Below are 15380 nucleotides of genomic sequence, written 5' to 3' on the forward strand. Positions count from 1 at the left end.
TGTGTGTAGTACTATCCTAATACTAGTGCATGATCCTATATGTAGTACTATCCTAATAATTGTGCCTGGTCCTGTATGTAGTTCTATCCTAATACTAGTGCCTGGTCCTGTGTGTAGTACTATCCTAATACTGGTGCCTGGTCCTGTGTGTAGTGCTATCCTAATACCAGTGCCTGGTCCTGTGTGTAGTACTATCCTAATACTAGTGCCTGGTCCTGTGTGTAGTGCTATCCTAATACTACTGCATGATCCTATATGTAGTACTATCCTAATAATTGTGCCTGGTCCTGTATGTAGTTCTATCCTAATACTAGTGCCTGGTCCTGTGTGTAGTACTATCCTAATACTAGTGCCTGGTCCTGTGTGTAGTACTATCCTAATACTAGTGCCTGGTCCTGTGTGTAGTTTTATCCTAATACTACTGCCTGATCCTATATGTAGTACTATCCTAATAATTGTGCCTGGCCCTTTATGTAGTGCTATCGTAATACTAGTGCCTGGTCCTGTGTGTAGTACTATCCTAATACTAGTGCCTGGTCCTGTATATAGTACTATCCTAATACTAGTGCCTGGTCCTGTGTGTAGTACTATCCTAATACTAGTGCCTGGTCCTGTGTGTAGTTTTATCCTAATACTACTGCCTGATACCTATATGTATTACTATCCTAATAATTGTGCCTGGCCCTTTATGTAGTTCTATCCTAATACTAGTGCCTGGTCCTGTGTGTAGTACTATCCTAATACTAGTGCCTGGTCCTGTGTGTAGTACTATCCTAATACTACTGCCTGATCCAATATGTAGTACTATCCTAATACTACTGCCTGATCCTATATTTAGTACTATCCTAATAATTGTGCCTGGCCCTTTATGTAGTGCTATCGTAATACTAGTGCCTGGTCCTGTGTGTAGTACTATCCTAATACCAGTGACTGGTCCTGTGTGTAGTACTATTCTAATACTACTGCCTGATCCTATATGTAGTACTATCCTAATACTACTGCCTGATCCTATATGTAGTACTATCCTAATAATTGTGCCTGGCCCTTTATGTAGTGCTATCGTAATACTAGTGCCTGGTCCTGTGTGTAGTACTATCCTAATACCAGTGACTGGTCCTGTGTGTAGTACTATCCTAATACTACTGCCTGATCCTATATGTAGTACTATCCTAATACTACTGCCTGATCCTATATGTAGTACTATCCTAATAATTGTGCCTGGTCCTGTGTGTAGTACTATCCTAATACTAGTGCCTGGTCCTGTGTGTAGTACTATCCTAATACTACTGCCTGATCCTGTGTGTAGTTCTATCCTAATACTAGTGCCTGGTCCTGTGTGTAGTACTATCCTAATACTAGTTCCTGGTCCTGTATGTAGTACTATCCTAATACTAGTTCCTGGTCCTGTATGTAGTACTATCCTAATACTAGTGCCTGGTCCTGTATGTAGTACTATCCTAATACTAGTGCCTGGTCCTGTGTGTAGTTCTATCCTAATACTACTGCCTGATCCTGTGTGTAGTACTATCCTAATACTACTGCCTGATCCTGTGTGTAGTTCTATCCTAATACTACTGCCTGATCCTGTGTGTAGTACTATCCTAATACTGGTGCCTGGTCCTGTGTGTAGTACTATCCTAATACTGGTGCCTGGTCCTGTGTGTAGTACTATCCTAATACTGGTGCCTGATCCTGTATGTAATACTATCCTAATACTACTGCCTGATCCTGTGTGTAGTACTATCCTAATACTGGTGCCTGGTCCTGTATGTAGTTCTATCCTAATACTAGTGCCTGATCCTGTGTGTAGTTCTATCCTAATACTACTGCCTGATCCTGTGTGTAGTACTATCCTAATACTACTGCCTGATCCTGTGTGTAGTACTATCCTAATACTGGTGCCTGATCCTGTGTGTAGTACTATCCTAATACTGGTGCCTGGTCCTGTATGTAGTTCTATCCTAATACTAGTGCCTGGTCCTGTATGTAGTTCTATCCTAATACTACTGCCTGATCCTGTGTGTAGTACTATCCTAATACTGGTGCCTGATCCTGTGTGTAGTACTATCCTAATACTGGTGCCTGATCCTGTGTGTAGTACTATCCTAATACTGGTGCCTGATCCTGTGTGTAGTACTATCCTAATACTGGTGCCTGGTCCTGTGTGTAGTACTATCCTAATACTGGTGCCTGATCCTGTGTGTAGTACTATCCTAATACTAGTGCCTGGTCCTGTGTGTTGTACTATCCTAATACTATTGCCTGGTCCTGTAAAGACTGGAGATGACGAGTCTGTTGGATACATCTGTATCTGATTCCTGTGCTGATGATGATTGGCGCCCGGTCTAACCCATCCCAGAGTTTTACGTTTCTGTTGGACCTGTCACTTCAGTACAGAACAGATTCTGGGTTTTTTTACTTTTGTTTCCAGTGAATTTAAGTTTAAATAGAACGCAATGAATGTCCATAGAACAGATCAGACACTTTGTACATTCCTCTTCTGAAAATACTGTAAATAATAGTAACACTTTTTCCTACTTTTCTTTACAACACATTATGCCCCAGGACTATGCGAATAATCCAGGAAGGTTTTTCTTCTACTTTTACTTTTAACATTAACAGTCAGGTAACACGAATTGTAAGGCGATGTCCTGTCCGAACTCCTCATTCCTCCTGTGTCCTCAGTTCTGTTGTAATTCTATCTGTGAAAGAAGTGTCCTGAGTCCAGGCTCGGACTGGCCCACAGGGGAGTAGGAGAATCCCCCGGTAGGCCCCTGTGATGGAGTGCTAATGAGCAATGCTATTACACTTTAATTCACAATTTGCAGAAAAAAGGCATCATCTAATCATTGATTAAGCCAGCCAAATTAATATTACACAGAAGGAAAAGTAAATTTGTGTAGTTGGGTCAGGATAATTTTGCATGTAGCTGAACTGTGGACCCCAAGAATCAATGTTACTGGTGGGCCTGAGCCAATCCAGTCCAACCCTGCCTGATACAGAATGGAGGCTGGGAACTCGCTGTCTGACAACCACATTGAAAAGATTGTTACAATGTAGCCCCGCTCACGTCTGTACTGAATCTGGAGCTTCTGACCACAGGACACCCCAGAGGAACCCAGACCTGATGAATCAGGGAATTCATTTCTTTCTCAGTTCTTTCTTGTTCAGATGTTTGATACATTTGTTACACATTATTTACCTACATGACAACGTACATTTATCTTGACTCGCCCATGACTTTACTGACGTTTCTACCTCTATAATTATTTTTGTTATTTTTTTGATGCTTCTCATAGTTCCTCTCCTAGGACAGGATCTGATGTCAGGGTCAGCCCTGTATGATCCCTTCCTGTATCTCATCTGGTTAAGACTCTTCTTAATTGATACTAAATGTTACTAAATCAATCAGAATCGTCCAACCTTGTGATCCATTACAACGTCTCCCGCTGTCTTGTAATGATGCCGATACATCACATCCATTTCTTCTGTGATTGGAAGTGATTAGATACTAACACATTACAATTCTCCGGCAGAAGGATGGGTCTATATAGATTTGTCAGCTATACGGCCCTTCTGGTCCACGGGTTCCCGGATCCACTCCATATACAAATCACAGATGAAAAACTCTGGAAATAGATGAGAACATTTATTTTTTGGCAATCTATAGTAGAATTATACTTATGTGTTACATTTCAGTCCACAATTTCTGTGGCTAGTACATGATCGATTACATAGTGACCGCGTCGCTGCTGCCCTAGTGCTCGACAGTCCCTTCTCCATACACTTTCCTTAGGTGAAAGGTCTCGGATTGTGGACAGGAACATCCGACACATGTCCAATATTGTAACGTTGGCATCTATTTCACTTATCGGAGAATCTGAGTTACTCATCTGTGATTTACTTGTTATAAGCTCAGTGGTTCTCACACTGAAAGAAGGATGAAGGCGAGCGGCTGCGCTGACAGTGAATCATCGGGGGTCGTCAATTACTGCCGATCAAAGATGTTCTGGAGGGAAAATGCCTGGAAATAAAGGGATTAAAGCAGATGTTCAATTGTGATCTGAAAATGATAAATAACTCCCTTCTTATCCGTAATATTTACCTGCTGCTTATTCATTTCATTATTCGCAGCTTTGTTGCTTCTCTATTAAAAAAAACAGCTTAAATCAGTTCTATATTCAATATATAGACTATAAATAAAGTCATTGTGTGGTTAGGTTGTCCCCCATAATCATTGCAGGGGCGCAGGTATGATAGTTATGATACTTGTACAGCTGATTAATTATTATTAAATGAAGATCTACTGTATTTAATAATTATATTGTATTTTTTTTCCATTTCTAGGCATTAGCCAACTGCTGGGCTGAGGAGAGCGGTAGCAGGATGGTCAGGACCCTCCAAGTAACAGGCTCTGGGTCCGAGACTCGTCCTCTCAGACCGACAATGAGCATCTCCAAAATGGTCCAAAGAAGTCCAAAGCGTGATTATGGTGGACGCCATCAATGTGTGATTGGGGGATTTTAGACCTGCGCTAGTCAGTAAGTGCTGGGTCCTGAGATATCCTAATGTGAAGGGAATTGGACCCCAATAGAGTGATAATGGGCCACACCAATACCCCCCTCCTTGCAGTACTATATACTTTGGCTGTTGGCTTATCTTGCCCATTCCCCATATGTACAGGTACAGTAAATATTATAGAACATTTGATAAGAAACTTTTTTTTACATTAAATTCTAGTAGCTTCGCTTGAACCAGATAACAAATCCCATGTAGTGTGAAAAAAATTAAAAATGCTTTGAAAAATCACTTGTATTCCCAGGTGTCTCCAGTCCCTAAAACATAATAAACAGTCAGGAGGAAAGAGTTCAAAAATACTAAACATTATATACTCCCCTCTCCTAAGTCCACCCTTCTCCAGTCCGACTATGCTAGCTCCTCACCAAGTCCTCCACTTGTTCCCTGCTCATCAGACTTTCCTTCCCAGGTCCTCCACTGGATCCCTGCTCATCAGACTTTACTTTCTGGGTCCTCCACTTGGTCCCTGCTCATCAGACTTTCCTTTCTGGGTCCTCCACTTGGTCCCTGCTCATCAGACTTTCCTTTCCAGGTGCTCCACTTGGTCCCTGCTCATCAGACTTTCCTTTCCAGGGCCTCCACTGAGTCCCTGCTCATCAGACTTTCCTTTCCAGGTCCTCCACTTGGTCATTGCTCATCAGACTTTCCATTCCAGGTGCTCCACTGGGTCCATGCTCATCAGACTTTACTTTCCAGGTCCTCCACTGAGTCCCTGCTCATCAGACTTTCCTTTCTGGGTCCTCCACTTGGTCCCTGCTCATCAGACTTTCCTTTCTGGGTCCTCCACTGGGTCCATGCTCATCAGACTTTCCTTCCCAGGTCCTCCACTTGGTCATTGCTCATCAGACTTTCCATTACAGGTGCTCAGCTAGGTCCATACTCATCAGACTTTCCTTCCCAGGTCCTCCACTGAGTCCCTGTTCATCAGACTGTACTTTCTGGGTCCTCCACTTGGTCCCTGCTCATCAGACTTTCCTTTCTAGGTCCTCCACTTGGTCCCTGCTCATCAGACTTTCCTTTCCAGGTCCTCCACTGAGTCCCTGCTCATCAGACTTTCCTTTCCAGGTGTTCCACTTGGTCCCTGCAGTCGCTTTCTGGTCGCTCATCAGATCTTCTGGCGTTGGGTCTCATGTGAACGAGGTGTGGAGCTGTAGTACCAGGACAGGTGAGGTGCAGCAATAGGGCACTCGTGTATTAGCTTTTATTATTTTTAACCCCTTTTGACCGATAAATAATCCAGTAAAATGGATCCCGCTATCCCTCATTTTATAGGATATTTGAATTCCGAAAACTTTACATTTTGGCAAATTTGAGTCTTTCAGAAAATTCAGGGATAATTGGATTTGTCAGGAATCGATTTGCTCCTCTGTAATATTTTTTCCTAATATGCCATCGTCTTTGTACAGACAGGAGCGGCGCTCAGTCTGGACTCCTCGGGGGAGGGGCTCTTCTGTATCCGGCCCACAAACCTCCCGCTCCTCACAGTGGTGGCTTCTGAATGACACAATTCTAAGCATGCAAGTCCGGTAGGCCACACTAACTTATTGGATGCTTGTAGTGGATTGTGGGGTTCTAGTACTTCCTATATCACACTCCTGTGAAATGAAGAGCAGCAGTGTAAGTTGTGCAGTATATAGACACTGAATCAGAAGGGGATGCACTGTGATGAGACAGACTGCAGACTCAGAGCTAAACAGAACTTAGAACGCAGCTTTAGATGTGATTTGTGTATAGAGCAAGATGTATCAGGGAAATACCTGCCGAAAAATAGAAAATGATATTATAAGAAAAATGATGTCTACAAAGAGCAGAATGGAGCTGATGTCAGCGTCTCAGGGCGGCAACACCTCAAGGGCATGAATTACCCCCAATGTTACACTCCATAGAAGGCACAATCTTCATATCAAAAGAATTCACAAAAAGGAAGGTGGGTGTGGGTGGCCCCTAATCCCGAAGATCACACGCATTGTTGTCCTATCAGGCGCCGCTCATCTCTTGCTACGTTCTCTGTAGTTATATTGTATCATGTCTATATATTATCAGCAACAACAAAGAATTTTAGTTAATCATTAATTATGTTCTGTGAAGATTAGATGATTGTAGAGAAGAAATAAAGGAGAAAAGAAGACACATCTGTAGAGGCGGGGGCACACATCAGGGAACATCTGTAGAGGAGGGGGCACACATCAGGGACACATCTGTAGAGGCGGGGGCACACATCAGGGAACATCTGTAGAGGAGGGGGCACACATCAGGGACACATCTGTAGAGGAGGGGGCACACATCAGGGACACATCTGTAGAGGCGGGGGCACACATCAGGGACACATCTGTAGAGGAGGGGGCACACATCAGGGACACATCTGTAGAGGCGGGGGCACACATCAGGGACACATCTGTAGAGGAGGGGGCACACATCAGGGACACATCTGTAGAGGAGGGGGCACACATCAGGGACACATCTGTAGAGGAGGGGGCACACATCAGGGACACATCTGTAGAGGCGGAGGCACACATCAGGGACACATCTGTAGAGGAGGGGGCACACATCAGGGACACATCTGTAGAGGCGGGGGCACACATCAGGGACACATCTGTAGAGGTGGGGGCACACATCAGGGACACATCTGTAGAGACGGGGCACACATCAGGCACACATCTGTAGAGGAGGGGGCACACATCAGGGACACATCTGTAGAGGCGGGGGAACACATCAGGGACACATCTGTAGAGGCGGGGGCACACATTAGGGACACATCTGTAGAGACGGGGGCACACATCAGGGAACATCTGTAGAGGCGGGGGCACACATCAGGGACACATCTGTAGAGGCGGGCCACACATCAGGGAACATCTGTAGAGGCGGGGGCACACATCAAGGACACATCTGGAGAGGAGGGGGCACACATCAGGGAACATCTGTAGAGGCGGGGGCACACATCAGGGACACATCTGGAGAGGAGGGGGCACACATCAGGGAACATCTGTAGAGGAGGGGGCACACATCAGGGAACATCTGTAGAGGCGGGGGCACACATCAGGGACACATCTGTAGAGGCAAGGGAACACATCAGGGACACATCTGTAGAGGCGGGGGCACACATCAGGGAACATCTGTAGAGGAGGGGGCACACATCAGGGACACATCTGTAGAGGCAAGGGAACACATCAGGGACACATCTGTAGAGGCGGGGGCACACATCAGGGACACATCTGTAGAGGAGGGGGCACACATCAGGGACACATCTGTAGAGGCGGGGGCACACATCAGGGAACATCTGTAGAGGCGGGGACACACATCAGGGAACATCTGTAGAGGAGGGGGCACACATCAGGGACACATCTGTAGAGGCAAGGGAACACATCAGGGACACATCTGTAGAGGCGGGGGCACACATCAGGGACACATCTGTAGAGGAGGGGGCACACATCAGGGACACATCTGTAGAGGCGGGGGCACACATCAGGGACACATCTGTAGAGGCGGGGGCACACATCAGGGACACATCTGTAGAGGAGGGGGCACACATCAGGGACACATCTGTAGAGGAGGGGGCACACATCAGGGACACATCTGTAGAGGAGGGGGCACACATCAGGGACACATCTGTAGAGGCGGAGGCACACATCAGGGACACATCTGTAGAGGAGGGGGCACACATCAGGGACACATCTGTAGAGGTGGGGGCACACATCAGGGACACATCTGTAGAGACGGGGCACACATCAGGCACACATCTGTAGAGGAGGGGGCACACATCAGGGACACATCTGTAGAGGCGGGGGCACACATCAGGGACACATCTGTAGAGGCGGGGGCACACATTAGGGACACATCTGTAGAGACGGGGGCACACATCAGGGAACATCTGTAGAGGCGGGGGCACACATCAGGGACACATCTGTAGAGGCGGGCCACACATCAGGGAACATCTGTAGAGGCGGGGGCACACATCAAGGACACATCTGGAGAGGAGGGGGCACACATCAGGGAACATCTGTAGAGGCGGGGGCACACATCAGGGACACATCTGGAGAGGAGGGGGCACACATCAGGGAACATCTGTAGAGGAGGGGGCACACATCAGGGACACATCTGTAGAGGCAAGGGAACACATCAGGGACACATCTGTAGAGGCGGGGGCACACATCAGGGACACATCTGTAGAGGAGGGGGCACACATCAGGGACACATCTGTAGAGGCGGGGGCACACATCAGGGAACATCTGTAGAGGCGGGGACACACATCAGGGAACATCTGTAGAGGAGGGGGCACACATCAGGGACACATCTGTAGAGGCAAGGGAACACATCAGGGACACATCTGTAGAGGCAAGGGAACACATCAGGGACACATCTGTAGAGGAGGGGGCACACATCAGGGACACATCTGTAGAGGAGGGGGCACACATCAGGGACACATCTGTAGAGGCGGGGGCACACATCAGGGAACATCTGTAGAGGCGGGGACACACATCAGGGACACATCTGTAGAGGCGGGGCACACATCAGGGAACATCTGTAGAGGAGGGGGCACACATCAGGGACACATCTGTAGAGGCGGGGCACACATCAGGGAACATCTGTAGAGGCGGGGGCACACATCAGGGAACATCTGTAGAGGAGGGGGCACACATCAGGGACACATCTGTAGAGGCGGGGGCACACATCAGGGAACATCTGTAGAGGAGGGGGCACACATCAGGGACACATCTGTAGAGGCGGGGGCACACATCAGGGAACATCTGTAGAGGCGGGGGCACACATCAGGGACACATCTGTAGAGGCGGGGGCACACATCAGGGACACATCTGTAGAGGAGGGGGCACACATCAGGGACACATCTGTAGAGGAGGAGGCACACATCAGGGACACATCTGTAGAGGCGGGGGCACACATTAGGGACACATCTGTAGAGGCGGGGACACACATCAGGGAACATCTGTAGAGGCGGGGACACACATCAGGGAACATCTGTAGAGGCGGGGCACACATCAGGGAACATCTGTAGAGGCGGGGGCACACATCAAGGACACATCAGTAGAGGCGGGGGAACACATCAGGGAACATCTGTAGAGGCGGGGGCACACATCAGGGACACATCTGGAGAGGAGGGGGCACACATCAGGGACACATCTGTAGAGGGGGGGCACACATCAGGGAACATCTGTAGAGGCGGGGACACACATCAGGGAACATCTGTAGAGGCAGGGGCACACATCAGGGAACATCTGTAGAGGCGGGGGCACACATCAAGGACACATCAGTAGAGGCGGGGGAACACATCAGGGAACATCTGTAGAGGCGGGGGCACACATCAGGGACACATCTGGAGAGGAGGGGGCACACATCAGGGACACATCTGTAGAGGGGGCACACATCAGGGACACATCTGTAGAGGAGGGGGCACACATCAGGGACACATCTGTAGAGGGGGGCACACATCAGGGACACATCTGTAGAGGAGGGGGCACACATCAGGGACACATCTGTAGAGGAGGGGGCACACATCAGGGACACATCTGTAGAGGAGGGGGCACACATCAGGGACACATCTGTAGAGGCGGGGGCACACATCAGGGACACATCTGTAGAGGAGGGGACACACAGGGACACATCTGTAGAGGAGGGGGCACACATCAGAGACACATCTGTACAGGTTGGGGCACACATCAGGGACACATCTGTACAGGTGGGGCACACATCAGGGACACATCTGTAGAGGCGGGGGCACACATCAGGGACACATCTGTAGAGGCAGGGGGCACACATCTGGGACACATCTGTAGAGGCGGGGGCACACATCAGGGACACATCTGTAGAGGCAGGGGGCACACATCAGGGACACATATGTAGAGGAGGGGGCACACATCAGGGACACATCTGTAGAGGAGGGGGCACACATCAGGGACACATCTGTAGAGGAGGGGGCACACATCAGGGACACATCTGTAGAGGAGGGGGCACACATCAGGGACACATCTGTAGAGGAGGGGGCACACATCAGGGACACATCTGTAGAGGAGGGGGCACACATCAGGGACACATCTGTAGAGGCGGGGGCACACATCAGGGACACATCTGTAGAGGAGGGGACACACAGGGACACATCTGTAGAGGAGGGGGCACACATCAGAGACACATCTGTACAGGTGGGGGCACACATCAGGGACACATCTGTAGAGGCGGGGGCACACATCAGGGACACATCTGTAGAGGCAGGGGGCACACATCTGGGACACATCTGTCGAGGTTCGGGCACACATCAGGGACACATCTGTAGAGGCAGGGGGCACACATCAGGGACACATATGTAGAGGAGGGGGCACACATCAGGGACACATCTGTAGAGGAGGGGGCACACATCAGGGACACATCTGTAGAGGCGGGGGCACACATCAGGGACACATCTGTAGAGGAGGGGCACACATCAGGGACACATCTACAGAGGCAGGGGGCACACATCAGGGACACATCTGTAGAGAAGGGGGCACACATCAGGGACACATCTGTAGAGGCAGGGGAACACATCAGGGACACATCTGTAGAGGCAGGGGGCACACATCAGGGACACATCTGTAGAGGCAGGGGAACACATCAGGGACACATCTGTAGAGGCAGGGGGCACACATCAGGGACACTTCTGTAGAGGCAGGGGGCACACATCTGGGACACATCTGTAGAGGCAGGGGGCACACATCAGGGACACATCTGTAGAGGAGGGGGCACACATCAGGGACACATCTGTAGATTAGGGGGCACACATCAGGGACACATCTGTAGAGGTGGGGGCACACATCAGGGACACATCTGTAGAGGAGGGGCACACATCAGGGACACATCTGTAGAGGAGGGGGCACACATCAGGGACACATCTACAGAGGCAGGGGGCACACATCCGGGACACATCTGTAGAGGCAGGGGCACACATCAGGGACACATCTGTAGAGGCAGGGGCACACATCAGGGACACATCTGTAGAGGCAGGGGGCACACATCAGGGACACATCTGTAGAGGCAGGGGGCACACATCTGGGACACATCTGTAGAGGCAGGGGCACACATCAGGGACACATCTGTAGAGGAGGGGGCACACATCAGGGACATATCTGTAGAGGCGGGGCACACATCAGGGACACATCTGTAGAGGCAGGGGGCACACATCAGGGACACATTTGTAGAGGCGGGGGCACACGTCAGGGACACATCTGTAGAGGCAGGGGGCACACATCAGGGACACATCTGGAGAGGCAGGGGGCACACATCTGGGACACATCTGTAGAGGCAGGGGGCACACATCAGGGACACATCTGTAGAGGAGGGGCACACATCAGGGACACATCTGTAGAGGCGGGGGCACACATCAAGGACACATCTGTAGAGGCGGGGGCACACATCAGGGACACATCTGTAGAGGAGGGGGCACACATCAGGGACACATCTGTAGAGGAGGGGGCACACATCAGGGACATATCTGTAGAGGCGGGGGCACACATCAGGGACACATCTGTAGAGGAGGGGGCACACATCAGGGAACATCTGTAGAGGAGGGGGCACACATCAGGGACACATCTGTAGAGGAGGGGGCACACATCAGGGAACATCTGTAGAGGAGGGGGCACACATCAGGGACACATCTGTAGAGGCGGGGGCACACATCAGGGACACATCTGTAGAGGCAGGGGGCACACATCAGGGACACATCTGTAGAGGAGGGGGCACACATCAGGGAACATCTGTAGAGGAGGGGGCACACATCAGGGACACATCTGTAGAGGCAGGGGGCACACATCAGGGACACATATGTAGAGGAGGGGGCACACATCAGGGACACATCTGTAGAGGAGGGGGCACACATCAGGGACACATCTGTAGAGGAGGGGGCACACATCAGGGACACATCTGTAGAGGAGGGGGCACACATCAGGGACACATCTGTAGAGGAGGGGGCACACATCAGGGAACATCTGTAGAGGAGGGGGCACACATCAGGGACACATCTGTAGAGGCGGGGGCACACATCAGGGACACATCTGTAGAGGCAGGGGGCACACATCAGGGACACATCTGTAGAGGAGGGGGCACACATCAGGGACATATCTGTAGAGGAGGGGGCACACATCAGGGACACATCTGTAGAGGAGGGGGCACACATCAGGGAACATCTGTAGAGGAGGGGGCACACATCAGGGACACATCTGTAGAGGCGGAGGCACACATCAGGGACACATCTGTAGAGGAGGGGGCACACATCAGGGAACATCTGTAGAGGAGGGGGCACACATCAGGGACACATCTGTAGAGGCGGGGGCACACATCAGGGACACATCTGTAGAGGCGGGGGCACACATCAGGGACATATCTGTAGAGGAGGGGGCACACATTGGGGACCTTCTGTCTTACCCAATTATTTACTATCGCTCCATTGTATTTAATATAAATCAGTCGTGAACATATACTTTACATCTACAATTTCCTATCATTTTGCGTCTGCAGCTTTTATACAGATCGATTATAGACTGTAAACTCTGCGTGGTCCGATCTTGCAGTCACGTAGTTGGGTCGCCCTCCCAGGGCCGTGGGGTACTCGGTACCGGGCCGGTGTCGGCGGGATGTGTCACAGCAGCGGTGACCCGGTCCGTGGCCCTGGGCGCCCAAGTAATGGGGGAATGGAAATGGTGGATTATAGTTAATGGAATAGTTTGTGACGCCACCTGTGGTGTTCGGCAAGTGAGATGTTAAGCCGACGCTGCTTGCAGATCCTCTGGGGCTGGTGGTGTGTTGCAGCCAAGATGGTGAAGCTCCCCACAGGTGAAGCTGTAGCCCCAGGGCTGTGTAGATGTGGAGTTAAAGGAGAGGCACAAGCGGTGTAGAAGCTGGTACCCAAAGGTAGCAGTGCTGGGCGTGTTGGCGCAAGAATCAATGGAGGACACCAGGGCTTGTAGTTCCAAAGCTTTACTCACAGTCTGTAGTACACACAGGTGCCTGCCTCCGTACTGTGTCCTCCGGGTCAGAGGCTCAACCAACCTCCCGGTCCGATGGAATGCTCCTTTCCAACGCTCCGCCAACATGTACCTTTCTGAACGTCTCCTCTTCTTGCGCCTTTGGTGTGAAGTACTCCTAGTACTGAGTTTCACTGGAGTTCCTCCTGACAGATGTTCCCAAGAACTCTACTTGTACGGCAGACAGCTGTAGCCTGCTTCGGGGACTCCCTACTCCTGAGTCCTGGCTCACTATCCAAGTTGCTGTTGTGCCCCCAAGTCTTAGATGGGAGTAGTGCATTTACAGTTCACTACTCCACCGGTGTCTGCTGCAGGACCATTTACATCCATACAACCTCGGGGACCGGGACCCAGCCTTGCGCTTAGAACTTCTAGGCAGGGTTCTCTTCTAACCCACGTCCTCTGTTCCCTTCTACTCCTTTGTTCTGTACTAATCTCTCTTTCTTATGGAAGATCAGGTTTCAGTTCAATGTCTTTCTCCTTCTTTCCTTTCCCGTGCCAGCAGACCCAGGTCACTGAGGTCTGCTGCAGCACCTCCTTCCTCCATCCCTCTCACAGGGATCTTCTTTCCTCACTCCTCTCTGAGTGGCTTCCTCTCCCAGACTGACCTACTGACTGCCTGAAATCAAAACCTTCCCGCTCTTTTATGTATTCTTTTATGTATTCTCAACTCCACCCGCCTCCCAGCACGTTTCGTGTTCCAAGCAGGGAGCCGCCATAGGTGCTCTGCTACACTCCAAGCTGGGAGCCGCAATGTGGCTTTGCTGAACTACTGTGTTGTGTGGGGTGCGAGTGTTGGAGCGTGGTGTGGGGCACCACATCTCAGGGGGAGGTGCAGTACCTCTGTGGCGGCTGAACCTCAGGGGCGCCACATAATTAATAAACATAAGAAGATGAAGATGAGCAGAGACATAAGACGCAATCGCTGTTTCCACTGATATCCATAGAGCACAAGATCTTTCCTCCTGACTCCACTTGTGCCGTCGGTGGTGCAGATTCATCCTAACTCCCTGAGATTCGTAGTGTACATGAGATGCAATTCTCGGTGTGTTTCACCATCTCTTGTGCAAGAAAAGTCAGACTCGGGATTTTATGACCCAAATTTGTGAACAAACTTGTGAAGAGGGGAAAAGCCTTATCCAGTTGACACCAGACATGGAAGGGAAACTGAATCCCCAACAAGCATCACGAGAGCGAATCTTCCAAAATCCCAATTGGGCAGGTTGCTGCAATGTGGCCAGGAAATTCACCTTGTATCGATGTTATTTGCTGCCAATTGAACGTTCCTTTAATGTCTTCTAGGATCTCTCCAGAATCCGGAGCGTAATAGGCAAAAAATGAAAAATAAAAGATCCTCACCCCTTGTGGCCCATTTGTCCCGCTTCCTCGGCCCCTCCATTCGATCCACTGAAAAGCCGGAGTCAGCGCCTTAGACAACTCATCGTGATGTCAGAGAACTTGTCAAAGTGAGCAAAAGGCCAGACAGAGCTTTATGAAGAACAGGACAAGGGGGCTGTGGCAATGGATCAAGTGAGCAGATAAATATTATTATTTTTTTACCCCTTTTTCGATTTATCTTCAAATCAGTAAAATGGAGTTTGGCCACACAAAGCGAATCACAGAAAATTCCCAGTTTGGCTTTCCTCTTCTATAGATAACAGCAGGGAACTTAAATGAGGATTTTCTTCCCCCTTCTCATCAGAAGACGTCCCTGTTTAGGTGGTGACTCTCGTGGTCTGTGGATGTCTCTGAGAGATGCTAAAGCTCCATTTTTGTTACATTTTATATAACTTCTGCTCC

General features: G+C 49.8%; 1 long non-coding RNA gene across 1 annotated transcript in view; it reads left to right on the top strand.

Moving 5' to 3' along the window:
* Window positions 1–15005, top strand: part of LOC141049085 (uncharacterized) — a 64474-nt gene extending 49469 nt beyond the window's left edge. The window contains exons 2-3 of the long non-coding RNA XR_012220240.1: window positions 4348–4541; window positions 14883–15005. This is a non-coding gene — a long non-coding RNA (uncharacterized lncRNA). The remainder of the gene's footprint in view (window positions 1–4347; window positions 4542–14882) is intronic.
* The last annotated feature ends 375 nt before the right edge of the window (window positions 15006–15380 follow it).

Source organism: Dendrobates tinctorius, unplaced genomic scaffold, assembly GCF_039654945.1.
Source record: "Dendrobates tinctorius isolate UK_male_01 unplaced genomic scaffold, ASM3965494v1 ptg000143l, whole genome shotgun sequence".
Taxonomy (NCBI): domain Eukaryota; kingdom Metazoa; phylum Chordata; class Amphibia; order Anura; family Dendrobatidae; genus Dendrobates; species Dendrobates tinctorius.